The sequence below is a fragment of the Cynocephalus volans genome, chromosome 6 (genome assembly GCF_027409185.1).
Source record: "Cynocephalus volans isolate mCynVol1 chromosome 6, mCynVol1.pri, whole genome shotgun sequence".
NCBI classification, from domain to species: domain Eukaryota; kingdom Metazoa; phylum Chordata; class Mammalia; order Dermoptera; family Cynocephalidae; genus Cynocephalus; species Cynocephalus volans.
The window spans coordinates 158,220,594-158,246,725 of NC_084465.1; positions in this window are offsets into that span (position 1 = coordinate 158,220,594).

Consider the following 26,132-nt stretch of genomic DNA (forward strand, 5'->3'; position numbering starts at 1 on the left):
GTACAGTCTTCCCAGGAAGCAGTGCTGGGTGGGGAGACGTCCCAGAATCTTGGTGGCTCCAAAGTCTTTCCAGGTAACTCAGTCTCACATGACCCACCTCGGGTAGTGTATCCTCCCACGGGGCCTGACGTGCAGCCTGGACCCATTTCATGGCCCTCAGTTCCAACCTCCCCCCAGTGTGGCTGGAGGTGGCCGCTACAGCCCAGCCACGCACCTGTCCTCCCTCCTGTCCTAGGGTGTGCTCCCAGGAAGGCTGGCCGCAGGGCACCATCCACTCGCCCGCTGTCATGCAGACCCCAGCAGCTGACCCAGGCCAAGGCACCCAAGGAGATCCCACCAGAAGCTGTCCAGGAGTATGTGGATATCATGGAGGCACTGCTGGGGCCTCATGCAAATTGGGAGGATGAAGATATCGAGGAGCAGCAGGAGCAGGACGGGACTGACCCGGACCCAGGTCTCCTGAGCTACATTAACAAGCTGTGCTCCCAGGAAGACTTCATCACCAAGGTGGGCTGGCTTGGAGCCCTCGTGTGGGGGAGGTTTTCTGGGGAACGGCAGTCCCAGCCCCATGGAATTCAGTTCTATTCATCCCTCAGCTACGGAGCAGTGTGTGTGTGAGAGACAGAGAAAGTCTGTGTGTAGCTGCTAGTGGCCATGAGTTAGAACGACCCTGCTGTGTGGACAGGAGAGACAGGCATTACTTTCTGCTTCTCCTCGAGGTCCCCCTGGCTGCAGTTCACTCCCTGCCAAAGACACTCATGCCCCTTTCCCCCTGCTCCAGGTGGAGGCCATCGTCCACCCCCGATTCCTGGCAGCTTTGCTTTCCCCAGACCCAAACTTGGATCCCTTGGCTCTGACTGAGGTGCTGGAGCAGGAAGAAGGACTCACCCTAGCACAGGTAACACACGGGAGACAGGGACACCAGGGCACCCAGGGGAGAAAGGGCCAGCAGATCTCCTAGGGGAGGGAAGGGCACCAGGCAAACGAGGGGGAACACGTGACCCTGTGCCCCTGAAGCCCACGTGATTTTGTCTAGTCTTACCCTGCTGGGGGTGCATGGCCTCCGGAGGGGAACCGCCTGGGTCAGAGGAGTAGGTGCAGAAGAGCAGGAACGAGAGGACAGAGCCAGGGAGGGAGGGCAGGGGGCGAAGCTGGAAGGAGGCCCAGCAGGGCACAGCACAGTCACAGTCCCTGCCTCTGACACCAAGCCAAGCCTCCTCTCACCTTCGCCACCTCCCGCCCAAATGCAGGGTTCTCCACCATCCTGCCAGCCCCTCCCCACACCTGGGGCAGAGCCAGTGAGTGCCACTTTGCTCCCCCCAGCTGGTGGAAAAGCGCCTCGCGGCCCCGAATGACGCAGGAGGTGTGGGGGCCACCCCAGCTCATGGCGCACCCCAATTGGAGTCACATCCTAAGACTGCAGCTGGCCAAGGAGGAGAGCGCGAAGACCGTGGCCCCCAAGGAGGGGTCATCACAGAAACCTGCCCAGCAGAGGCGGCTTCCCATGACCCTCGACCGCGCAGCCGAGACAACCCCGACCTGCCCAGGCCCAAGGAGCCTGCCCTCTGGCCAGATCATCAGGAGTCACGCAAGCTGAGGGCTGCCCATCTCAGCTCCCCTCCCCAGGGCCACAGACCCTCCTCGCCTGGTCTCCGGGGAGCCTGTCCTGTTATGCCTGCGCAGGGCCCGGCAGTCAGGTCCAGTGAAGTCGAGGAGGACCTCCCCAGCCTGGACTTCCTCCTGACCTTGCAGTACAGCCTGCAGCCCTGGGGGCTGTCCCTGAGCCCCGTCCCTGCTCGGCGTCTGGCTCGACCCTCACGTCCTCAAAAGCGGAGGGGCGACCCATTGGTCTCTGGGAGGAGGAAGAAGCAGCACTACAGCCAGTAGGGGCCGTGGGCCGGCCTCTCAGGGGTGCCAGTCCCTCTGGACTGGATTTGACCCTCACTGCATCCTGTGGCCCGAGGGATCCCGAGCTCCCATCACCCAGTGCTGACCCAGCTGCTCCTCAGCTACGGGCAGGGTGGGGGAGGCAGGACAGGGGAGAGAGGGTGGGGGGGTCTGGATGGGGAATTGGGGTGGGGGAGGGGGGCCTGTTTGGGGGATGAGGGTGGGGGAGAGGCGAGGCACAGGTCCGGGAGGCAGCACGTTGGGGGCGTTGTATGTAATGGGGGTTTGTATACAAGTGTGAATAAAAGTGGTATTGTTGGGAAATGCCCTGGGACTACTGCCTCTGTTCTCATGTCTGTGCCACTAAGTGGAGACAGGCCTGTGAGGAAGGAAGGATCTGGGAGATGCCAGGCTCCAAGGACCCACCGGTGCCCGACCATCAACTCCTTCTCTAGATTCTGAGATCTGATTCCTCCCCCAGGACCCATGTGGGATCCTTGACTAAAAGGGTGTCGGCCCCCACATGCAGAGCTGTGGTCATGGGGTGGGGGTGTCCCAGCAACAGTGGCAGGTGGGCAAAACCGTCCAGCACCACGGTGGCCTGGCTGTCTGCTAGGGGGAGGAAGGGGCCATGTCTGGGCGTCTCCTGCCCATCCACCCACGGAGCTCGCTGCTTAGCCCCCAGATGCTCCTCTGCACCTTTCCTCCCCTGTCCCACGTCAGCAGCATCCATGTCCCACCCGCCCCTGTGCCTTTGTGAAGTGTGAAGGAAGCTAACTCTTGGTGGCGGGTCAGCTGGCTGCTGCCCCTCCTATTCCCAGGTGGGTCTCCACATTGGAGAAGGCCTCAGAGCTTGGCTAGATTAGGACGGCGTGGTGTGAAGCCGCACACCACGGCCCTCAAGCCCAGAAGCTTCCAGAACATCATGCCATGCAGGTCCTCGTTGGGGGCATCCTCATGGGAACCCACTACTGTCCCTGCTGTCCAGCTCAGCGCACACATCAGGCGCTGAGGGAAAACGCGGGGATCGAAGGCTGGAGCCCTGGACCCACTCCTCACTAGTTCCCTGACTCTTCCACATTCAGAGCTGTCCTCAGGAGCCCCTCTTAGGTTTTAGGAATGTGGAGCAAGTCGTGTTTGGAGGGGACTTGGCCCATGCCCTAGTACGTGTGGGCACTCAGTCGAGCACAGGCATCATCTCGGTCACACCTCGGGGCTCCTGCTGCTACTCCTGTCCTCGCCACCTGACTGCTGTCTGTCCTGGGGCCCTTTTGTGGTTGAACAGTTCCCAGGAGGAGGCACAACCTCTGCTTCCCCAGCACCGTGCCCTGCCTCAACCTTACAATCTGCCCCTGACCCTGTACAGTGGGGCCAGCTGGAGGGCTGTTACAGTCACAATGTCGTGTCCCCCAAATCCGCATGTTGAAGCCCTAAGCCCCATCGTGATGGTATCTGGGGGTGGTGCCTTTGGGAGGTTGTTGGGGTAAGAGGAGATCAGAGGGTGGAGCCCTAATGACGGGGATTAGCGCCCTTATAAGAAGAGGAGGAGACACCAGAACTCTCTCTTCCCCATGTGATGACACAGCAGGAAAGGGAAATCAAAACGGAAAACCAACAATTATAACTCTCACCATGGTCCACAGATTCTCAGTAATGAATCTCGGTATTAATTCCATAGTATCTAACTTTCACCTATACTTTGGAGTAGTGTAAAATTCCCCGAACTAGAGGCAGGCTAGGTGTTGTGAGTGGTCATGTTTTCAAATGCAAGTTCAAGTTCTCCTGACTTTGGATTGGACTGAGGAGGAACATGGGCACTCGACAATAGCTAATGCACACTGCAAGGAGCCAGTTGGCCAAATCCCCATCTCTCTCCCGTAACTGCTTAATAGCCTTTACTTACTATGACGTGGTCTCAAGTGACTCCGGGGGTTCATAAAGGTAAATGAGAAGTAGTCACCCAACCTGGTGTGAGAATACTGCATGCAAATGACAGTCAGGAATCGAGGCTGTCTGGATCACAGCCCTCTGAAACCTCATTCACCGTGGCAACTGCATTATTTTAAATGGAGACAGCAAAGTAACTAGGTCCTACATCCAGAAGTCACAAGATTAGCTCACCGGTGAACCGGCAGTTTGAGAGTTGTGGGAGTTCCAAAGCTCCATAAAGACTTGGTACCTTCTACAGATTTGAGGTCTAGTTTGAAGTCAGGTAGTATAATGCCTCTGGTTTTATTTTATTTTTTTGCTCAGGACTGCTTTGGCTATTGGGGTCTTTTGTTGTTCCATATGAATTTAGGATTGTTTTTTCTATTTCTGTGAAGAATGTCATTGGTATTTTGATGGGGATTGCACCGAATCTGTAGATCACTTTTGGTATTATGGACATTTTCACAACATTAATTCTTCCAATCCATGAACAAGGAATGTCTTTCCACCTCTCTTGGTGTCCTCTTTCTTTCAGCAGAGTTTTGTAGTTCTCATTGTAGAGATCTTTCACCTCTTTGGTTAAATTTATTCCTACGTATTTTATTCTTCTCAGAGTTATTGTAAATGGGCTGGCTTTCTTCTTCTTCTTTTTTTTTTTTTTCCCCTGCTTATTTGTTGTTGCCGTATAAGAATATTCCCAATTTTTATGCATTGATTTTGTATCCTGCACAGTACTGAATTTGTTTAGGAGCTCTAGGAGTTTTTTGGTAGAGGTTATGGATTTTTCTATATGTAGGATCACGTCCAATCCTGTGAAACGTGACGTTTTGATTTTGTCTTTTCCACTGTGGATGCCCTTTCTTTCTTTCTCTTGCCTGATTGCTCTGGCTAGTACTTCCAATGCTATGTTAAATAGGAGTGGTGAGAGTGAGCATCCTTCTCTTATTCCTGTTCCTGAAGGAAAAGCTTTCAATTTTTCCCCATTCAGGACAATGTTGGCAGTGTGATTTTCATATATGGCTTTTATTGGGTTGACATATGTTCCTTCTATACCTACTTAGTTAAGGGTCTTTATCATGAAGGGATGATGCTGAATTTTCTTTTTTTCTTTTTTTTTTTTTTTTTTCGTGACCGGCACTCAGCCAGTGAGTGCACCGGTCAGTCCTATATAGGATCCGAACCCGCGGCAGGAGCGTCGCTGCACTGCCAGCGCAGCACACTACCAAGTGCGCCACGGGCTCGGCCCATGATGCTGAATTTTCTCAAATGCTTTTTCTGCATCTCTTGAGACAATCGTATAGTTTTTATCCTTGCTTTTGTTCATGTGGTGTATCACATTTATTGATATATGTATGTTGAACCATCCTTGCATCCCTGGGATGAAACCCACATGATCACAGTGTATAATCTTTGTGACGTGCTGTTGTATTCTGTTTGCTCATGTCTTGCTGGAGATTTTCGTGTCTATGTTCATCAAGGTTACTGACCTGTAATTTTCTTTTCGGTTGTTGTGTCTTTGTCTGATTTGGGGATCGGGATGATGCTGGCCTCATAGAATTAATTTAGGAGAACGGCCTCTGTTTCAATTTCTTGGAGTAGTCTGAAAAGGATGGTTGTTAATGCTTCTTTAAAACTTTGGTAGAATGCAGCAGTGAAGCCATCTGGTCCTGGGCTTTTCTGTGTTGGGGTACTGTTGATGACTGCATCATTCTCATTGCTTCTTATTGGTCTCTTCGGGTTCTGCATTTCTCCTTGGTTCAGTCTTAGTAGTTTACGGGTCTTCAGAAATCTATCCATTTCCTCCAGGTTTTCAAATTTGTTGGAGTATAGTTGTTCTGAACAATCTCTAATGATTCTTTGTATTTCTGTGGAATCGGTTGCAATGTCTCCCTTTCCATTTCTGATTTTTGTTATTCGGGCCTTCTCTCTTCTTTTCTAAGTAGTCTGGCCAACAGCTTGCGTAGTTTGTTTTTCCCCTGGGGAAAAAAAAAAAAAGCATTTTGCTTCATTGATTTTCTGCATCATTCTTTTGGTCTCTACTTCGTTTAGTTCGACTCTGTTCTTAATCATTGCTTTCCATCTACTAGTTTGGTGCTTAGATTGTTCTTGGTTTTCTACTTACTTGAGATTTAATGTTAGATTGTTTGAAGTGTTTCCATTCTTTTGATGTAAGCGCTTTTTACCGGCAACTCATCTTTGACAAGGCCACCAAGAATATACACTAGGGAAAGGACGGCACCTTCAATAAATAGTGCTGGGGAAACCGGACATCCATGCGTAGAAAAGTCAAACTAGGCCCATACCTTTCACCATACACAAAATCAACTCGAAATGGATTAAAGACTCAAATATAAGAACTGAAACTATAAAACTCCTAGATGAAAACACAGGGGACATACTTCAGGATGTAGGACTGGACAAAGACTTTATGAATAAAACCCCAAAAGCACAAGCAGTAAAAGTAAACATATTGCAATGTATCAAACCATAAAGCTTCTGCACAGCAAAAGAAGGCACACAGACAAGGGGCTAATATCCAGACATATAAGCAACTCAAACAACCCAAGAGCACATAAACAAGTTATTCAATATTAAAATGGGCAGAGACAGTTTTCAAAGAAAGACATGAATTTTCATGGCTTTCCAGCAAAGGGGATCGTAAGTAAGGCCAGTCCACGGGAGTCTGCAGAGGTCGCAGCAACAGACCGTAGCTGAGCGTACAAGGACTGCTTCCTACAGAATGATGTGCATACAGCAACCCAGCCCGCTGGAGGTGCTGAGACAATCCAAACCTATTTCCAGACACTCATTCCCCCTACCTCCCTTACAAACCCTGTATTTATCGGATTCCTTGTTCTGACCTACCTTCGGGAAGTGCAGCCACTCTACAGCAGGGTTGGCTGAGGGGCACAAAAACAGGTTTATTGATAAAGAAATGGAGTGAGTAGAACACCAGGTAGAAGCTTTGTGCTGTGAATCTGAGAAACAATTTGAAACTTGCCTCAGAGGCACACACCCACTGTGCTGCCCCTGTATAATCTGAGGGACCTTCAGAATCCTGCCTACCTGCCAGAACCCTGCACGGCATGTCTTCCCACCCCCACCAGCCCAACTGCCCCCACCCCTCCCCCACTGCAGAATTCTGGAGAGCTACATTCTAAGCCTGTTGACATTTAAAATTGGACCCTGAGCATCTGCAGTTGACAGTTTGCTGTCCGGGTCCTGCGCTAGACTTTTCTCACTGTGGAGACTGCCGTGCCACTGTGGTCAGTCCCCAAGCCTATGGGGATGGCTTCAAAGGGAGGTAAGTCTGCAGGGTCTGGGGTGTGTTATCACACCCCTGTCACCCCTCAAACCCATGGGAGTTCAAATGTGACACTTGCCCTGGGACAGCTGGTTGGGTGGAAATAGAGGAAGAGAGAGCACCGGACTTACCCAAGGACATCTCACCCGGGAGACGGGGGAAGCCACTGGCATCCTGAGGCTGCAGGGGGAAGGGGGCTTCTCACAGGTGGATCCAGATGCCTCAGGAGAAACCTACCGGGTGATGAGAAAGGACACAGCAGTTGTACTGACTCTTTCCAGAAGGGAAACAGGTGACTTATGTTTCTAAGTCAACACAGGTCAACGTGTGTTTGTAGGCAATGGTGGACTGTGTCGTGCTTGTGCCACAGGGGGGCTCAAGAAGAAAGCCTGAGTCCTGCGTCCTTTCTTCAGACACCTGGGGCTTGTGCTATGGTACTGTCCTGAGGGATACAAACCGGAGTATTCCAGATCTTAGAGGAGTAGCGGGGAGAAACGGTCTCAGCCAGAAAACCGTTCAGTGGGACAGTTCTCTCTGACCAAGATTACCGTGAAATATCCCCTCCGTCAGTGAGGCTGGAGGTCGCTCTAACTGCAGCAGTCCAGTCTCGGCTCACGTCTGCCCAGAGATGGCTTCTCATTCGGTCCAGATCGCTGTTGTCTCTGTTCACCAGGGACAGGGCAGCCAGAAACTGCAAACAAGATGGGGCTTGCTCTTCGCGGAGCTGTTCTGAATTGCTGTCCCTTTGGGGGACGCTCGGGTCTTCAGACCCATTCATCTTCCACCCTGTCTCATGGCCTGTCCTCTGCCCTTCGTTTCATGTGGAGATGAAGACTTTGTTCATACTCCATGTCTAGCCCATCGTGAACAGGGGACAGATGAGGCGTGCTGTCGGCTTTACAGTGGAAGGTTCTGAAAGGCTGGTTTCCTTCCCGAGAGAGGAAGCAGAGCAGCACACCATTAGGAAGATCTTCTATTATTATGACTGTTGTTATTCAAAGTTAGGACATATGTCCTGATCAGTTAGGACCATGTCCTATGGACCTTGCTCTCCGTGACTACGGTTGACCTGAAACCCTAGTGAACAGGGATGTACCCAGACAACTTTCCTGTCACACTGGCTCATGCCTGGTTCTTTGTGGGCCATCACTGAGAGCTCAAAGGAGAAGGATCACAGAAGGTCTCCATTATCCACGGCCAACTCTAACCATCAGCAGCTATTCAAATCTCTACGAACCTCCACTGGGAGCCGCAGGGCTCCGCATTTCCTGGCCTTTCTAGTCCTCTGCAGCCCTCTCTGGCTGTGCAGTGACAGGGTCTCAGGGAATTCATCATCTAACTCACAGACCACCTCCTGAGAACAGAGCTGCCTCAGTGACAGCACGAACGAACCACTGTGCATGGGGACAAGTGTGCCCCGAACCTGGCCTCTGTTCCATGCTTGCTGTGGGTGGTACCAGGAGAAGCACATCCTCACTGGGCTGCTGCATTATGGGGTTCCCTCAGGGCTCCTGGGCGATAGTTGAGGCACAGATTTTGTTCAAGTTCATTTGTTTGGGTTGTGAGGGCTTTATGAGGAGCATCAGGAAAAGGAGCACTGAGAAAGAGAAGGGCTCATAACCTTGTGAATCTGCTGGCTTCACATAGGTCACGTGGGGGGCGCCTGCAACTGGCACTGTAGAAGGTGCCCTTCATGGGGGTGTGCACACTGAGGGGCGTTGTGCCGCCAAGCAGAGTCCACCCCAACTCACATCTAGGGGCAATCCCACGAGGCTGGCGGGTCCACGTGCCGGGGACACCCTGGGGAGCTTCTCAGAGGCAAGGGAAGCTTAGGTGTTACTTCTTGACTGACGGGGGTCAGAGGATCTCAGTGAATGAGAAGCAAGTTCTCTAGTAGAATGATCCCCAACCCAAGGGGGAGCATGACATTCACTTGGGGGCAAACTGCACAATTCCCCGTCCTATGGCCCTCAAATGCTGGGATGCCTCGCTCTGGTTCACACTGACTCTAAGGGAAGGGAGAGCCTCCGTCCTGGTGGCCGCGTCCCCTGCTCATTCGCCCCTCTCCTTTGTCTCCACAGCATCTGCAGTGCTGGGGCCCAGCGTGACCCTGAACCCTCCGTTCACTTCCTTCCGTCCGCTGTTTCCCACGCCTGCTTCCGGCCCAGTCCCCGGGCCGCCCTGCGAGCAGCCCCCACCTGCCCTAGTGATGTCAGCGTTGCCTCCTGGTGGCCCCCTGGTGCGGTCTGCTTTCCCCAGGATGCCTCAGGGGACCGGAGCCGCTGGCCATGGCCCGAGTGGGGCCGGGGCTTTCAACATCATTGTCCCAGTCAGGACGCAAGGGGCTCCAGCAGAGCCCTCTCACACTCAGACCACTGTCCTGGCTCAGGCCCCCCTCAACTGGAGTGCTCCAGGGGCCCTCTGCGGGGGTGCTCAGTGTCCTGCTCCCCTGCTGTTGGCAGCTCCCGCTGTAGGGACCGTGATGCCTGCTGCATCCATCGGGGGCACGTGGGCTGGAGAGGGGTACTGGTTCCCAGGCCAGCCCCTTCCAGCTCCCCTTCCAGCAGCCCAGCTGGGTCCGACCGTGGTCCCAGGGAATGACGGGCCACGTCCACATGGGGCTGGTGGGGAGGGCGGCAAGGCCCCCTCCCAGGCCAAGGCCGCGCCAGAGGACTCCTGTAACCCCAGGAGTGTTTACGACAACTTCCGACGCTGGCAGCGCTTCAAGTCCCTGGCCCGCGGGCACCTGCCCCAGAGTCCTGATGCTGAAGCTCTGTCCTGCTTCCTCATGTGAGTGCCCTCCTTGGGGGATGGAGCTAATCCCACCGCTCCCACATGAAGGGGAACGAAGGACGGACGAGGAGGGCAGCCTATTTAGGGGAACTTGGATGAAGGTCACGTGGGCGACGGCCCATGCATTCTCAGCAGTTTAACTAATGTCCCACTCCGGTTCACGACGTACATTCATGAGCCTTAGGTCGACTGATCCCCAACACCCTGTGAGTCCACCAAACTTGGTTTTTAACAGTTACCATAATATGCACAGAAGGTAAAGGCCAGAGTGAGTTTCCGGTGTGACATGAGCCACAACTTGGATTCAGGTCTCTGCCTTCACCCGTGATTCCTCCCCGTGTCCTCTCATGCCCAGCACAGGACCTGAGTGAGGATGGCTTCGGGACGTCACATGGAGGGACTGGGGGGAGAAGGCACAGGCCACAGGAGGAGCCTTACACATGTACCCCCTCACTCTTCTGGAAAATTCTAGCGAGGAGACTGAGGTAGTCAAGCCACACATTGGGACCTGGTTGGGCCCCCATCACTGGGTTTGGATCCTGCGCAGAGTCGCCTTCTTTATCCCTGAATGCCTCCTAGACAGAGAGACAATTCCGCTTCATTCGGAGGGTGGGAAGATTGTCTGACTCATGTCTGATGCACTCAGCAGGGTCTCTGGCATGTGCTGTCCCTCGTTATTGTTGTTTTCGTATTATGATGATGATTACTATTACCGTCAACACTAAGAACAGGCAACCTAGAAGAGGACAGTGTTCCCAAAGTCACATGTCCCACCACAGGGAGTGAGGGGACCGTGAGCCCAGGAGCCCAGGACCAGGGGCTGAGGTGATGGGAGGCAGCGACGTCCGTAGCCAGGAGCGTTTGTCTTTCCCTCCCCAACACCTGCCTCCTTCCACCTGCAGGCCCTCGTGTTCCTGGGGCCATCACATGGAGCACGTATCCTAGTCCACGGGACACGGGACATGGCTGCATACCTGCCCCGCTCCCACACTGGCTGCCCTCCACGGGAAGCTGCACACAGTGTATAAATTAAAGGGGCCCCCAAATCCTTGTCCCCAGTGATTTCAGTGTCCCGCACATGCTGAGCAGTCGGAGTTCCCCTTGGACCAAAGTCCCAGGTGCCCTAGGCTGTCCTGAGTCCCTAAATGGAGCCACCGCCCCCAGGCCTTGCCCGGTCAGCTCAGGCACCGGTCTCCTTTGGCTCTGGATCCCCGCGCCTGCTCTGCACGCTGAGGGACTCTGACGCTGTGTCCCCAAGGGCTGCCTCTCTAGAGAGTCACCAGGAGCTGATTAAGTGCTCAGTCCTGGGGCCTTGGAACGGCCATTCTAGGCAGTTCTCGGTCAGCTCAGGCTGCCATAACAAAACGCCACAGGACAGGTGCTTTAGACAACAGACTTTCACGTCTCCCAGTTCAGGAAGCGGAAGTCCCAGATGAGGTCCCGGCAGATTCAGTTCCGGGCAAGGACTTTCCGCCTGGCTTTCGATGGCTGTGTCCCCACATCACAGGGAGTTCTGGTGTCTTTTCCTCTTCTCACACTCACAGGGACACAAATCCCATCACGGGGCCTCCCAATTATCTAATCTAAACCTGATGATCCCCAAAGGCTCCACCTCCAAATACCATCACATTGCAAGCTAGGGCCACAACATGTGAATTTTGGGGACACACACATTCAGTCCGTAACACACAATAATACTAAGGCCTCCAAGGGAAGTCAGAGAGGCCAAGCAGTCCCTTGGTGCTGAGGTTGACACATGTTGGTTGTCCTGGAGGCCGAAGAGCCCACACTGGGAGGACAGGCACAGGTGACAGGACAGGTGGGATGTGTGTGATGTGGCGGGGCACGGGTGTGGGCCGGTCAGCTGGGATGGGAGGAGGGCAGGGGCATTGTGACTGACACTGAGGACTTACAGCCCAGTGCTTCGGTCCCTGGCCCGGCTGAAGCCCACCATGAGCCTGGAGGACGGAGTGCGGCGGGCCATGCAGGAATGGCAGGGCACGAGCAATTATGACCGCATGAACTATTATGACATGGCAGCAAAGTGAGTCAGGGATGCAGGGCCTGAGGGGCTGTGGGGCGGGCTGAGGGTGGGTGAAAGGGGGAGGGGCTGGTGCGGTGGGCTCATCGGCAGGGATGCCGTGAGGAGGGGGATCCGCTAGGTCCGGCCCCTCCCTGGGGCCCTGCCTCCCCCGGGAAGCTCTCCATCCACCTGGGTGCTTGGGCTTCTCTCTCCTACCCACCCCGGAATCTCCGCCCTCCCCTGGCCTCGGGTCAAACCCTGCCCAGATGCTGAAACGGGGATGGGGAAGAGTAACCAGCACAGCCCAGTGGGGTTCGGCTCCAGCTGTGGGGACCCTGCAGGAGGGAAGCTAGTGACTACTGACAAAGTCGGGACCACGTCTCCTCATGAAAAGTGGCCAGAAATAGGTCACCTGCCATCCCAGAATGGGCTGGGGCAGAAGAGCTTGGGCAGGGGAAGCCAGCACCTCACACACCCCCAGACACGTCTCTGGCCTCCCTGCCTTTGCTGCACGGCAATCCACTCCGTGAACACCAATCACCCTCACAGAAAATGCACCCTCTCCTCTCAGCTGAGCTCCCACTTCCTGCAACATCTCCGGGGCCCTTCTCTCCCAGGCTATTGTCAGGGGCTCACAGTACCAGCCCAGGATTCCCGGATCCGGGCAAGGATTCCTCATGTCATTTGCAGTCAGTCACATCCCTGACCTAGCTTCTGGCTGTCAGCTCTTCTGAGTGGCCCTGGGCAGGGATAGGAGGAGCAGGGTCCCCTGAGGGCCGGGCCTGGGTCACACAGGCCTTCATTCAGGAAGACCCCCTGGATGTTTTCTGCCCTGCAGGTGTAGGTGAGCCAGCGTACCCCTGCAACTGTTCCGCAGGTGGGGGAGCAGCCCGGCCCACCCAAAGCCCTTCCTCCCCCATCCCTGGCCAGGCCTCCCTCTCAGCATGGCTATGGCTCTCCCTCTGCCCGCCAGGTTCATGGAATTTGAAGCTGAGGAGGAGATGCAGCTCCGGGTGCTGCAGTGTGTGAAGGGGCCCCAGGGCCTGCCTCCTCCAGCCCCACCAAAGCTTGCTCCTCCAGGGCCACCAGTCCCCAACACTGTGCCACGGTCAGGTACGGCAAGCATATTCCCACAGGAGCCAATACAAAGGCCTAAGGGGGCCTGCGGAGGCCTTGTGCCCTCATCTTGTCCCTTTCCTGTAAGGGGAGGGGGCGCTTGCTCTTTCAGCGAGAGCAGCCAGTGAGAACCTGGGGCTCCACTGCCCTGGATCAGGAACTAGGTATTGGCCTGGTCCAGTAGTTTCGTAGCTGCTATCGGCCTTGGCTGTCCAGGACCCAATGTACAGTCTTCCCAGGAAGCAGTGCTGGGTGGGGAGACGTCCCAGAATCTTGGTGGCTCCAAAGTCTTTCCAGGTAACTCAGTCTCACATGACCCACCTCGGGTAGTGTATCCTCCCACGGGGCCTGACGTGCAGCCTGGACCCATTTCATGGCCCTCAGTTCCAACCTCCCCCCAGTGTGGCTGGAGGTGGCCGCTACAGCCCAGCCACGCACCTGTCCTCCCTCCTGTCCTAGGGTGTGCTCCCAGGAAGGCTGGCCGCAGGGCACCATCCACTCGCCCGCTGTCATGCAGACCCCAGCAGCTGACCCAGGCCAAGGCACCCAAGGAGATCCCACCAGAAGCTGTCCAGGAGTATGTGGATATCATGGAGGCACTGCTGGGGCCTCATGCAAATTGGGAGGATGAAGATATCGAGGAGCAGCAGGAGCAGGACGGGACTGACCCGGACCCAGGTCTCCTGAGCTACATTAACAAGCTGTGCTCCCAGGAAGACTTCATCACCAAGGTGGGCTGGCTTGGAGCCCTCGTGTGGGGGAGGTTTTCTGGGGAACGGCAGTCCCAGCCCCATGGAATTCAGTTCTATTCATCCCTCAGCTACGGAGCAGTGTGTGTGTGAGAGACAGAGAAAGTCTGTGTGTAGCTGCTAGTGGCCATGAGTTAGAACGACCCTGCTGTGTGGACAGGAGAGACAGGCATTACTTTCTGCTTCTCCTCGAGGTCCCCCTGGCTGCAGTTCACTCCCTGCCAAAGACACTCATGCCCCTTTCCCCCTGCTCCAGGTGGAGGCCATCGTCCACCCCCGATTCCTGGCAGCTTTGCTTTCCCCAGACCCAAACTTGGATCCCTTGGCTCTGACTGAGGTGCTGGAGCAGGAAGAAGGACTCACCCTAGCACAGGTAACACACGGGAGACAGGGACACCAGGGCACCCAGGGGAGAAAGGGCCAGCAGATCTCCTAGGGGAGGGAAGGGCACCAGGCAAACGAGGGGGAACACGTGACCCTGTGCCCCTGAAGCCCACGTGATTTTGTCTAGTCTTACCCTGCTGGGGGTGCATGGCCTCCGGAGGGGAACCGCCTGGGTCAGAGGAGTAGGTGCAGAAGAGCAGGAACGAGAGGACAGAGCCAGGGAGGGAGGGCAGGGGGCGAAGCTGGAAGGAGGCCCAGCAGGGCACAGCACAGTCACAGTCCCTGCCTCTGACACCAAGCCAAGCCTCCTCTCACCTTCGCCACCTCCCGCCCAAATGCAGGGTTCTCCACCATCCTGCCAGCCCCTCCCCACACCTGGGGCAGAGCCAGTGAGTGCCACTTTGCTCCCCCCAGCTGGTGGAAAAGCGCCTCGCGGCCCCGAATGACGCAGGAGGTGTGGGGGCCACCCCAGCTCATGGCGCACCCCAATTGGAGTCACATCCTAAGACTGCAGCTGGCCAAGGAGGAGAGCGCGAAGACCGTGGCCCCCAAGGAGGGGTCATCACAGAAACCTGCCCAGCAGAGGCGGCTTCCCATGACCCTCGACCGCGCAGCCGAGACAACCCCGACCTGCCCAGGCCCAAGGAGCCTGCCCTCTGGCCAGATCATCAGGAGTCACGCAAGCTGAGGGCTGCCCATCTCAGCTCCCCTCCCCAGGGCCACAGACCCTCCTCGCCTGGTCTCCGGGGAGCCTGTCCTGTTATGCCTGCGCAGGGCCCGGCAGTCAGGTCCAGTGAAGTCGAGGAGGACCTCCCCAGCCTGGACTTCCTCCTGACCTTGCAGTACAGCCTGCAGCCCTGGGGGCTGTCCCTGAGCCCCGTCCCTGCTCGGCGTCTGGCTCGACCCTCACGTCCTCAAAAGCGGAGGGGCGACCCATTGGTCTCTGGGAGGAGGAAGAAGCAGCACTACAGCCAGTAGGGGCCGTGGGCCAGCCTCTCAGGGGTGCCAGTCCCTCTGGACTGGATTTGACCCTCACTGCATCCTGTGGCCCGAGGGATCCCGAGCTCCCATCACCCAGTGCTGACCCAGCTGCTCCTCAGCTACGGGCAGGGTGGGGGAGGCAGGACAGGGGAGAGAGGGTGGGGGGGTCTGGATGGGGAATTGGGGTGGGGGAGGGGGGCCTGTTTGGGGGATGAGGGTGGGGGAGAGGCGAGGCACAGGTCCGGGAGGCAGCACGTTGGGGGCGTTGTATGTAATGGGGGTTTGTATACAAGTGTGAATAAAAGTGGTATTGTTGGGAAATGCCCTGGGACTACTGCCTCTGTTCTCATGTCTGTGCCACTAAGTGGAGACAGGCCTGTGAGGAAGGAAGGATCTGGGAGATGCCAGGCTCCAAGGACCCACCGGTGCCCGACCATCAACTCCTTCTCTAGATTCTGAGATCTGATTCCTCCCCCAGGACCCATGTGGGATCCTTGACTAAAAGGGTGTCGGCCCCCACATGCAGAGCTGTGGTCATGGGGTGGGGGTGTCCCAGCAACAGTGGCAGGTGGGCAAAACCGTCCAGCACCACGGTGGCCTGGCTGTCTGCTAGGGGGAGGAAGGGGCCATGTCTGGGCGTCTCCTGCCCATCCACCCACGGAGCTCGCTGGTTAGCCCCCAGATGCTCCTCTGCACCTTTCCTCCCCTGTCCCACGTCAGCAGCATCCATGTCCCACCCGCCCCTGTGCCTTTGTGAAGTGTGAAGGAAGCTAACTCTTGGTGGCGGGTCAGCTGGCTGCTGCCCCTCCTATTCCCAGGTGGGTCTCCACATTGGAGAAGGCCTCAGAGCTTGGCTAGATTAAGACGGCGTGGTGTGAAGCCGCACACCACGGCCCTCAAGCCCAGAAGCTTCCAGAACATCATGCCATGCAGGTCCTCGTTGGGGGCATCCTCACGGGAACCCACTACTGTCCCTGCTGTCCAGCTCAGCGCACACATCAGGCGCTGAGGGAAAACGCGGGGATCGAAGGCTGGAGCCCTGGACCCACTCCTCACTAGTTCCCTGACTCTTCCACATTCAGAGCTGTCCTCAGGAGCCCCTCTTAGGTTTTAGGAATGTGGAGCAAGTCGTGTTTGGAGGGGACTTGGCCCATGCCCTAGTACGTGTGGGCACTCAGTCGAGCACAGGCATCATCTCGGTCACACCTCGGGGCTCCTGCTGCTACTCCTGTCCTCGCCACCTGACTGCTGTCTGTCCTGGGGCCCTTTTGTGGTTGAACAGTTCCCAGGAGGAGGCACAACCTCTGCTTCCCCAGCACCGTGCCCTGCCTCAACCTTACAATCTGCCCCTGACCCTGTACAGTGGGGCCAGCTGGAGGGCTGTTACAGTCACAATGTCGTGTCCCCCAAATCCGCATGTTGAAGCCCTAAGCCCCATCGTGATGGTATCTGGGGGTGGTGCCTTTGGGAGGTTGTTGGGGTAAGAGGAGATCAGAGGGTGGAGCCCTAATGACGGGGATTAGCGCCCTTATAAGAAGAGGAGGAGACACCAGAACTCTCTCTTCCCCATGTGATGACACAGCAGGAAAGGGAAATCAAAACGGAAAACCAACAATTATAACTCTCACCATGGTCCACAGATTCTCAGTAATGAATCTCGGTATTAATTCCATAGTATCTAACTTTCACCTATACTTTGGAGTAGTGTAAAATTCCCCGAACTAGAGGCAGGCTAGGTGTTGTGAGTGGTCATGTTTTCAAATGCAAGTTCAAGTTCTCCTGACTTTGGATTGGACTGAGGAGGAACATGGGCACTCGACAATAGCTAATGCACACTGCAAGGAGCCAGTTGGCCAAATCCCCATCTCTCTCCCGTAACTGCTTAATAGCCTTTACTTACTATGACGTGGTCTCAAGTGACTCCGGGGGTTCATAAAGGTAAATGAGAAGTAGTCACCCAACCTGGTGTGAGAATACTGCATGCAAATGACAGTCAGGAATCGAGGCTGTCTGGATCACAGCCCTCTGAAACCTCATTCACCGTGGCAACTGCATTATTTTAAATGGAGACAGCAAAGTAACTAGGTCCTACATCCAGAAGTCACAAGATTAGCTCACCGGTGAACCGGCAGTTTGAGAGTTGTGGGAGTTCCAAAGCTCCATAAAGACTTGGTACCTTCTACAGATTTGAGGTCTAGTTTGAAGTCAGGTAGTATAATGCCTCTGGTTTTGTTTTATTTTTTTGCTCAGGACTGCTTTGGCTATTGGGGTCTTTTGTTGTTCCATATGAATTTAGGATTGTTTTTTCTATTTCTGTGAAGAATGTCATTGGTATTTTGATGGGGATTGCACCGAATCTGTAGATCACTTTTGGTATTATGGACATTTTCACAACATTAATTCTTCCAATCCATGAACAAGGAATGTCTTTCCACCTCTCTTGGTGTCCTCTTTCTTTCAGCAGAGTTTTGTAGTTCTCATTGTAGAGATCTTTCACCTCTTTGGTTAAATTTATTCCTACGTATTTTATTCTTCTCAGAGTTATTGTAAATGGGCTGGCTTTCTTCTTCTTCTTTTTTTTTTTTTCCCCTGCTTATTTGTTGTTGCCGTATAAGAATATTCCCAATTTTTATGCATTGATTTTGTATCCTGCACAGTACTGAATTTGTTTAGGAGCTCTAGGAGTTTTTTGGTAGAGGTTATGGATTTTTCTATATGTAGGATCACGTCCAATCCTGTGAAACGTGACGTTTTGATTTTGTCTTTTCCACTGTGGATGCCCTTTCTTTCTTTCTCTTGCCTGATTGCTCTGGCTAGTACTTCCAATGCTATGTTAAATAGGAGTGGTGAGAGTGAGCATCCTTCTCTTATTCCTGTTCCTGAAGGAAAAGCTTTCAATTTTTCCCCATTCAGGACAATGTTGGCAGTGTGATTTTCATATATGGCTTTTATTGGGTTGACATATGTTCCTTCTATACCTACTTAGTTAAGGGTCTTTATCATGAAGGGATGATGCTGAATTTTCTTTTTTTCTTTTTTTTTTTTTTTTTTCGTGACCGGCACTCAGCCAGTGAGTGCACCGGTCAGTCCTATATAGGATCCGAACCCGCGGCAGGAGCGTCGCTGCACTGCCAGCGCAGCACACTACCAAGTGCGCCACGGGCTCGGCCCATGATGCTGAATTTTCTCAAATGCTTTTTCTGCATCTCTTGAGACAATCGTATAGTTTTTATCCTTGCTTTTGTTCATGTGGTGTATCACATTTATTGATATATGTATGTTGAACCATCCTTGCATCCCTGGGATGAAACCCACATGATCACAGTGTATAATCTTTGTGACGTGCTGTTGTATTCTGTTTGCTCATGTCTTGCTGGAGATTTTCGTGTCTATGTTCATCAAGGTTACTGACCTGTAATTTTCTTTTCGGTTGTTGTGTCTTTGTCTGATTTGGGGATCGGGATGATGCTGGCCTCATAGAATTAATTTAGGAGAACGGCCTCTGTTTCAATTTCTTGGAGTAGTCTGAAAAGGATGGTTGTTAATGCTTCTTTAAAACTTTGGTAGAATGCAGCAGTGAAGCCATCTGGTCCTGGGCTTTTCTGTGTTGGGGTACTGTTGATGACTGCATCATTCTCATTGCTTCTTATTGGTCTCTTCGGGTTCTGCATTTCTCCTTGGTTCAGTCTTAGTAGTTTACGGGTCTTCAGAAATCTATCCATTTCCTCCAGGTTTTCAAATTTGTTGGAGTATAGTTGTTCTGAACAATCTCTAATGATTCTTTGTATTTCTGTGGAATCGGTTGCAATGTCTCCCTTTCCATTTCTGATTTTTGTTATTCGGGCCTTCTCTCTTCTTTTCTAAGTAGTCTGGCCAACAGCTTGCGTAGTTTGTTTTTCCCCTGGGGAAAAAAAAAAAAAGCATTTTGCTTCATTGATTTTCTGCATCATTCTTTTGGTCTCTACTTCGTTTAGTTCGACTCTGTTCTTAATCATTGCTTTCCATCTACTAGTTTGGTGCTTAGATTGTTCTTGGTTTTCTACTTACTTGAGATTTAATGTTAGATTGTTTGAAGTGTTTCCATTCTTTTGATGTAAGCGCTTTTTACCGGCAACTCATCTTTGACAAGGCCACCAAGAATATACACTAGGGAAAGGACGGCACCTTCAATAAATAGTGCTGGGGAAACCGGACATCCATGCGTAGAAAAGTCAAACTAGGCCCATACCTTTCACCATACACAAAATCACCTCGAAATGGATTAAAGACTCAAATATAAGAACTGAAACTATAAAACTCCTAGATGAAAACACAGGGGACATACTTCAGGATGTAGGACTGGACAAAGACTTTATGAATAAAACCCCAAAAGCACAAGCAGTAAAAGTAAACATATTGCAATGTATCAAACCATAAAGCTTCTGCACAGCAAAAGAAGGCACACAGACAAGGGGCTAATATCCAGACATATAAGCAACTCAAACAACCCAAGAGCACATAAACAAGTTATTCAATATTAAAATGGGCAGAGACAGTTTTCAAAGAAAGACATGAATTTTCATGGCTTTCCAGCAAAGGGGATCGTAAGTAAGGCCAGTCCACGGGAGTCTGCAGAGGTCGCAGCAACAGACCGTAGCTGAGCGTACAAGGACTGCTTCCTACAGAATGATGTGCATACAGCAACCCAGCCCGCTGGAGGTGCTGAGACAATCCAAACCTATTTCCAGACACTCATTCCCCCTACCTCCCTTACAAACCCTGTATTTATCGGATTCCTTGTTCTGACCTACCTTCGGGAAGTGCAGCCACTCTACAGCAGGGTTGGCTGAGGGGCACAAAAACAGGTTTATTGATAAAGAAATGGAGTGAGTAGAACACCAGGTAGAAGCTTTGTGCTGTGAATCTGAGAAACAATTTGAAACTTGCCTCAGAGGCACACACCCACTGTGCTGCCCCTGTATAATCTGAGGGACCTTCAGAATCCTGCCTACCTGCCAGAACCCTGCACGGCATGTCTCCCCACCCCCACCAGCCCAACTGCCCCCACCCCTCCCCCACTGCAGAATTCTGGAGAGCTACATTCTAAGCCTGTTGACATTTAAAATTGGACCCTGAGCATCTGCAGTTGACAGTTTGCTGTCCGGGTCCTGCGCTAGACTTTTCTCACTGTGGAGACTGCCGTGCCACTGTGGTCAGTCCCCAAGCCTATGGGGATGGCTTCAAAGGGAGGTAAGTCTGCAGGGTCTGGGGTGTGTTATCACACCCGTCACCCCTCAAACCCATGGGAGTTCAAATGTGACACTTGCCCTGGGACAGCTGGTTGGGTGGAAATAGAGGAAGAGAGAGCACCGGACTTACCCAAGGACATCTCACCCGGGAGACGGGGGAAGCCACTGGCATCCTGAGGCTGCAGGGGGAAGGGGGCTTCTCACAGGTGGATCCAGATGCCTCAGGAGAAACCTACCGGGTGATGAGAAAGGACACAGCAGTTGTACTGACTCTTTCCAGAAGGGAAACAGGTGACTTATGTTTCTAAGTCAACACAGGTCAACGTGTGTTTGTAGGCAATGGTGGACTGTGTCGTGCTTGTGCCACAGGGGGGCTCAAGAAGAAAGCCTGAGTCCTGCGTCCTTTCTTCAGACACCTGGGGCTTGTGCTATGGTACTGTCCTGAGGGATACAAACCGGAGTATTCCAGATCTTAGAGGAGTAGCGGGGAGAAACGGTCTCAGCCAGAAAACCGTTCAGTGGAACAGTTCTCTCTGACCAAGATTACCGTGAAATATCCCCTCCGTCAGTGAGGCTGGAGGTCACTCTAACTGCAGCAGTCCAGTCTCGGCTCACGTCTGCCCAGAGATGGCTTCTCATTCGGTCCAGATCGCTGTTGTCTCTGTTCACCAGGGACAGGGCAGCCAGAAACTGCAAACAAGATGGGGCTTGCTCTTCGCGGAGCTGTTCTGAATTGCTGTCCCTTTGGGGGACGCTCGGGTCTTCAGACCCATTCATCTTCCACCCTGTCTCATGGCCTGTCCTCTGCCCTTCGTTTCATGTGGAGATGAAGACTTTGTTCATACTCCATGTCTAGCCCATCGTGAACAGGGGACAGATGAGGCGTGCTGTCGGCTTTACAGTGGAAGGTTCTGAAAGGCTGGTTTCCTTCCCGAGAGAGGAAGCAGAGCAGCACACCATTAGGAAGATCTTCTATTATTATGACTGTTGTTATTCAAAGTTAGGACATATGTCCTGATCAGTTAGGACCATGTCCTATGGACCTTGCTCTCCGTGACTACGGTTGACCTGAAAGCCTAGTGAACAGGGATGTACCCAGACAACTTTCCTGTCACACTGGCTCATGCCTGGTTCTTTGTGGGCCATCACTGAGAGCTCAAAGGAGAAGGATCACAGAAGGTCTCCATTATCCACGGCCAACTCTAACCATCAGCAGCTATTCAAATCTCTACGAACCTCCACTGGGAGCCGCAGGGCTCCGCATTTCCTGGCCTTTCTAGTCCTCTGCAGCCCTCTCTGGCTGTGCAGTGACAGGGTCTCAGGGAATTCATCATCTAACTCACAGACCACCTCCTGAGAACAGAGCTGCCTCAGTGACAGCACGAACGAACCACTGTGCATGGGGACAAGTGTGCCCCGAACCTGGCCTCTGTTCCATGCTTGCTGTGGGTGGTACCAGGAGAAGCACATCCTCACTGGGCTGCTGCATTATGGGGTTCCCTCAGGGCTCCTGGGCGATAGTTGAGGCACAGATTTTGTTCAAGTTCATTTGTTTGGGTTGTGAGGGCTTTATGAGGAGCATCAGGAAAAGGAGCACTGAGAAAGAGAAGGGCTCATAACCTTGTGAATCTGCTGGCTTCACATAGGTCACGTGGGGGGCGCCTGCAACTGGCACTGGAGAAGGTGCCCTTCATGGGGGTGTGCACACTGAGGGGCGTTGTGCCGCCAAGCAGAGTCCACCCCAACTCACATCTAGGGGCAATCCCACGAGGCTGGCGGGTCCACGTGCCGGGGACACCCTGGGGAGCTTCTCAGAGGCAAGGGAAGCTTAGGTGTTACTTCTTGACTGACGGGGGTCAGAGGATCTCAGTGAATGAGAAGCAAGTTCTCTAGTAGAATGATCCCCAACCCAAGGGGGAGCATGACATTCACTTGGGGGCAAACTGCACAATTCCCCGTCCTATGGCCCTCAAATGCTGGGATGCCTCGCTCTGGTTCACACTGACTCTAAGGGAAGGGAGAGCCTCCGTCCTGGTGGCCGCGTCCCCTGCTCATTCGCCCCTCTCCTTTGTCTCCACAGCATCTGCAGTGCTGGGGCCCAGCGTGACCCTGAACCCTCCGTTCACTTCCTTCCGTCCGCTGTTTCCCACGCCTGCTTCCGGCCCAGTCCCCGGGCCGCCCTGCGAGCAGCCCCCACCTGCCCTAGTGATGTCAGCGTTGCCTCCTGGTGGCCCCCTGGTGCGGTCTGCTTTCCCCAGGATGCCTCAGGGGACCGGAGCCGCTGGCCATGGCCCGAGTGGGGCCGGGGCTTTCAACATCATTGTCCCAGTCAGGACGCAAGGGGCTCCAGCAGAGCCCTCTCACACTCAGACCACTGTCCTGGCTCAGGCCCCCCTCAACTGGAGTGCTCCAGGGGCCCTCTGCGGGGGTGCTCAGTGTCCTGCTCCCCTGCTGTTGGCAGCTCCCGCTGTAGGGACCGTGATGCCTGCTGCATCCATCGGGGGCACGTGGGCTGGAGAGGGGTACTGGTTCCCAGGCCAGCCCCTTCCAGCTCCCCTTCCAGCAGCCCAGCTGGGTCCGACCGTGGTCCCAGGGAATGACGGGCCACGTCCACATGGGGCTGGTGGGGAGGGCGGCAAGGCCCCCTCCCAGGCCAAGGCCGCGCCAGAGGACTCCTGTAACCCCAGGAGTGTTTACGACAACTTCCGACGCTGGCAGCGCTTCAAGTCCCTGGCCCGCGGGCACCTGCCCCAGAGTCCTGATGCTGAAGCTCTGTCCTGCTTCCTCATGTGAGTGCCCTCCTTGGGGGATGGAGCTAATCCCACCGCTCCCACATGAAGGGGAACGAAGGACGGACGAGGAGGGCAGCCTATTTAGGGGAACTTGGATGAAGGTCACGTGGGCGACGGCCCATGCATTCTCAGCAGTTTAACTAATGTCCCACTCCGGTTCACGACGTACATTCATGAGCCTTAGGTCGACTGATCCCCAACACCCTGTGAGTCCACCAAACTTGGTTTTTAACAGTTACCATAATATGCACAGAAGGTAAAGGCCAGAGTGAGTTTCCGGTGTGACATGAGCCACAACTTGGATTCAGGTCTCTGCCTTCACCCGTGATTCCTCCCCGTGTCCTCTCATGCCCAGCACAGGACCTGAGTGAGGATGGCTTCGGGACGTCACATGGAGGGACTGGGGGGAGAAGGCACAGGCCACAGGAGGAGCCTTACACATGTACCCCCTCACTCTTCTGGAAAATTCTAGCGAGGAGACTGAGGTAGTCAAGCCACACATTGGGACCTGGTTGGGCCCCCATCACTGGGTTTGGATCCTGCGCAGAGTCGCCTTCTTTATCCCTGAATGCCTCCTAGACAGAGAGACAATTCCGCTTCATTCGGAGGGTGGGAAGATTGTCTGACTCATGTCTGATGCACTCAGCAGGGTCTCTGGCATGTGCTGTCCCTCGTTATTGTTGTTTTCGTATTATGATGATGATTACTATTACCGTCAACACTAAGAACAGGCAACCTAGAAGAGGACAGTGTTCCCAAAGTCACATGTCCCACCACAGGGAGTGAGGGGACCGTGAGCCCAGGAGCCCAGGACCAGGGGCTGAGGTGATGGGAGGCAGCGACGTCCGTAGCCAGGAGCGTTTGTCTTTCCCTCCCCAACACCTGCCTCCTTCCACCTGCAGGCCCTCGTGTTCCTGGGGCCATCACATGGAGCACGTATCCTAGTCCACGGGACACGGGACATGGCTGCATACCTGCCCCGCTCCCACACTGGCTGCCCTCCACGGGAAGCTGCACACAGTGTATAAATTAAAGGGGCCCCCAAATCCTTGTCCCCAGTGATTTCAGTGTCCCGCACATGCTGAGCAGTCGGAGTTCCCCTTGGACCAAAGTCCCAGGTGCCCTAGGCTGTCCTGAGTCCCTAAATGGAGCCACCGCCCCCAGGCCTTGCCCGGTCAGCTCAGGCACCGGTCTCCTTTGGCTCTGGATCCCCGCGCCTGCTCTGCACGCTGAGGGACTCTGACGCTGTGTCCCCAAGGGCTGCCTCTCTAGAGAGTCACCAGGAGCTGATTAAGTGCTCAGTCCTGGGGCCTTGGAACGGCCATTCTAGGCAGTTCTCGGTCAGCTCAGGCTGCCATAACAAAACGCCACAGGACAGGTGCTTTAGACAACAGACTTTCACGTCTCCCAGTTCAGGAAGCGGAAGTCCCAGATGAGGTCCCGGCAGATTCAGTTCCGGGCAAGGACTTTCCGCCTGGCTTTCGATGGCTGTGTCCCCACATCACAGGGAGTTCTGGTGTCTTTTCCTCTTCTCACACTCACAGGGACACAAATCCCATCACGGGGCCTCCCAATTATCTAATCTAAACCTGATGATCCCCAAAGGCTCCACCTCCAAATACCATCACATTGCAAGCTAGGGCCACAACATGTGAATTTTGGGGACACACACATTCAGTCCGTAACACACAATAATACTAAGGCCTCCAAGGGAAGTCAGAGAGGCCAAGCAGTCCCTTGGTGCTGAGGTTGACACATGTTGGTTGTCCTGGAGGCCGAAGAGCCCACACTGGGAGGACAGGCACAGGTGACAGGACAGGTGGGATGTGTGTGATGTGGCGGGGCACGGGTGTGGGCCGGTCAGCTGGGATGGGAGGAGGGCAGGGGCATTGTGACTGACACTGAGGACTTACAGCCCAGTGCTTCGGTCCCTGGCCCGGCTGAAGCCCACCATGAGCCTGGAGGACGGAGTGCGGCGGGCCATGCAGGAATGGCAGGGCACGAGCAATTATGACCGCATGAACTATTATGACATGGCAGCAAAGTGAGTCAGGGATGCAGGGCCTGAGGGGCTGTGGGGCGGGCTGAGGGTGGGTGAAAGGGGGAGGGGCTGGTGCGGTGGGCTCATCGGCAGGGATGCCGTGAGGAGGGGGATCCGCTAGGTCCGGCCCCTCTCTGGGGCCCTGCCTCCCCCGGGAAGCTCTCCATCCACCTGGGTGCTTGGGCTTCTCTCTCCTACCCACCCCGGAATCTCCGCCCTCCCCTGGCCTCGGGTCAAACCCTGCCCAGATGCTGAAACGGGGATGGGGAAGAGTAACCAGCACAGCCCAGTGGGGTTCGGCTCCAGCTGTGGGGACCCTGCAGGAGGGAAGCTAGTGACTACTGACAAAGTCGGGACCACGTCTCCTCATGAAAAGTGGCCAGAAATAGGTCACCTGCCATCCCAGAATGGGCTGGGGCAGAAGAGCTTGGGCAGGGGAAGCCAGCACCTCACACACCCCCAGACACGTCTCTGGCCTCCCTGCCTTTGCTGCACGGCAATCCACTCCGTGAACACCAATCACCCTCACAGAAAATGCCCCCTCTCCTCTCAGCTGAGCTCCCACTTCCTGCAACATCTCCGGGGCCCTTCTCTCCCAGGCTATTGTCAGGGGCTCACAGTACCAGCCCAGGATTCCCGGATCCGGGCAAGGATTCCTCATGTCATTTGCAGTCAGTCACATCCCTGACCTAGCTTCTGGCTGTCAGCTCTTCTGAGTGGCCCTGGGCAGGGATAGGAGGAGCAGGGTCCCCTGAGGGCCGGGCCTGGGTCACACAGGCCTTCATTCAGGAAGACCCCCTGGATGTTTTCTGCCCTGCAGGTGTAGGTGAGCCAGCGTACCCCTGCAACTGTTCCGCAGGTGGGGGAGCAGCCCGGCCCACCCAAAGCCCTTCCTCCCCCATCCC